Source organism: Schistocerca piceifrons, unplaced genomic scaffold (assembly GCF_021461385.2).
Source record: "Schistocerca piceifrons isolate TAMUIC-IGC-003096 unplaced genomic scaffold, iqSchPice1.1 HiC_scaffold_1908, whole genome shotgun sequence".
Taxonomy (NCBI): Eukaryota; Metazoa; Arthropoda; class Insecta; order Orthoptera; family Acrididae; genus Schistocerca; species Schistocerca piceifrons.
In genome coordinates this window covers 14,111-16,932 of record NW_025727799.1, presented here as the reverse complement: position 1 = coordinate 16,932, position 2,822 = coordinate 14,111, and positions in this window count along the sequence as shown.

The following is a 2,822-nucleotide window of genomic DNA, read 5'->3' as shown; positions in this document are numbered from 1 at the left end:
GTTAGTAAGAAGGGTCAGTCTTCTTGTCCTTAAGTTGGCATTGTGCCTTTTGTATTTTATTCCGATGCAATTTCTGTGTTTCATCGTCAATAAGAAGGTCAGAGGGATACAGTAAACCCGAAGTGAAGCATCGGAATCCACAACTAGTGTCACAGGAATGGTTCATAACATAGACATTAGGAAGAGTCAGTCTTCTTGTACTAAAGTCGGCATTGTGCTTTTCTATTTGATTCCGATGCCATTTCTGAGTTTCATCGTCAATAAGAAGGTCAAAGGGATACAGTAAACCTGGAGTGAAGCATCGGAATCTATAACTACTGTCACAAGAATGGTTCATAACATAGTCAGTAAGAAGAGTAAGTCTTCTTGGACTTAAGTCGGCATTGTGCCTTTTCTATTTAATTCCGATGCAATTTCTGTGTTACATCGTCAATAACAACGTCCAAGGGATACAGTAAAGCTGGAGTGAAGCATCGGAATCTATAACTAGTGTCACAGGAATGGTTCAAACTATAATCAGTAAAAGGAGTCAGTCATCTTGTACTTTAGTTGGCATTGTGCCTTTTCTATTTAATTCCGATTCAATTTCTGTGTTTCATCGTCAATAGGAAGGTCCAAGGGATACAGTATACCTGAAGTGAAGCATCGGAATCTATAACTAGTGTCACAGGAATGGTTCAAAACATAGACAGTAAGAAGAGTCAGTCTTCTTGTACTTAAGACGACATTGTGCTTTTTCGATTTAATTCCGATGCAATTCCTGTGATTCATCGTCTATAAGAAGGTCAGAGGGATACAAAAAACCTGAAGTGAAGCATCGGAATCTATAATTAGTGTCACAGGAACGGTTCAAAACAAAGTCGGTAAGAAGAGTCAGTCTTCGTGTCCTTAAGTCGGCAATGTGCCTTTTGTATTTAATTCCGATGCAATTTCTGTGTTTCATCGTCAATAATAAGGTCAGAGGGATACAGTAAACCTGAAGTGAAGCATCGGAATCTATAACTAGTGTCACAGGAATGGTTCAAAACATAGACATTAAGAAGAGTCAGTCTTCGTGTACTTAAGTCGGCATTTTGCTTTTTGTATTTAATTCCGACGCAATTTCTGAGTTTCATCGTCAATAAGAAGGTCCAAGGGATACAGTGAACCTGAATTGAGGCATCGGAATGTATAGCTAGTGTCACAGGAATGGTTCAAATCATTGTCAATATGAAGAGTCGGTCTTCATGTACATAAGTCGGCATTGTGCCTTTTGTATTTAATTCCGATGCAATTTCTGTGTTTCATCGTCAATAAGAAGGTCCAAGGGATATAGTAAACCTGGAGTGAAGCTTCGGAATCTATAACTAGTGTCACAGGAATGGTTCATAACATAGACAGTAGGAAGAGTCAGTCTTCTTGTACTTAAGTCGGCATTGTGCCTTTTGTATTTAATTACGATGAAATTTCTGTGTATCATCGTCAATAAGAAGGTCCAAGGAATACAGTAAACCTGAAGTAATGCATCGGAATCTATAACTAGTGTCACAGGAATGGTTCAAACTATAATCAGTAAGAAGAGTCAGTCTTCTTGTACTTTAGACTGCAATGTGCTTTTTCTATTTAATTCTGATGCAATTTCTGTGTTTCATCGTCAATAAGAAGGTCCAAGGGACACAGTAAACCTGGAGTGAAACATCGGAATTATAACTAGTGTCACAGGAATGATACTAAAAATAGGCAGTAAGAAGAGTCAGTCTTCTTGTACTTAAGTCAACATTATGCCTTTTCTATTTATTCCGATGCAATTTCTGTGTTTCATCGTCAACAAGAAGGTCAGAGGGATACAGTAAACCTGAATTGAAGCATTGGAATTTATAACTAGTGTTACAGGAATGGTTCACATCATAGACAGTAAGACGAGTCAGTGTTCTTGTACTTAAGTCGGCATTGTGCCTTTTGTATTTAATTCCGGTGCAATTTCTGTGTTTCATCGTCAATATGAATGTCCAAGGGATACAGTGAACCTGAATTGAAGCATCGGAATGTATAGCTAGTGTCACAGGAATGGTTCAAATCATTGTCAATATGAAGAGTCGGTCTTCATGTACATAAGTCGGCATTGTGCCTTTTGTATTTAATTCCGATGCAATTTCTGTGTTTCATCGTCAAAAAGATGGTACAAGGGATACAGTAAACCTGAAGTTAAGCGACGGAATCTATAACTAGTGTCACAGGAATGGTACAAACATAGTCAGTAAGAAGAGTCAGTCTGCTTGTACTTAAGTCGGCATTGTGCCTTTCGTATTTAATTCCTATGCAGTTTCTGTGTTTCACCGTCAATAAGAAGGTCAAAGGGATACAGTAAACCTGAAGTTGAAGCATCGGAATCTAAAACTAGTGTCACAGTAATGGTTCAGACATAGACAATAAGAACAGGCAGTCTTCTTGTACTTTAGTCTGCATTGTGCTATTTGTATTTAATTCCGATGTAATTTCTGTGTTTTATCGTCAATAAGAAGGTCAGAGGGATACAGTAAACCTGAAGTGAAGCATCGGAATCTATAACTAGTGTCACAGGAATGGTTCAAAACATAGTCAGTATGAAGAATCAGTCTTCTTGTCCTTAAGTCTGCATTGTGCCTTTTGTATTTAATTCCGATGCAATTTCTGTGTTTCATCGTCAATAAGAAGGTTCAAGGGATACAGAAAACCTGAAGTAAAGCATCGGAATCTATATCTAATGTCACAGTAATGGTTCAAACATAGTCAGTAAGAAGAGTCAGTCTTCTTGTACTAAAGTCGGCATTGTGCCTTTTCTATTTGATTCCGATGCCATTTCT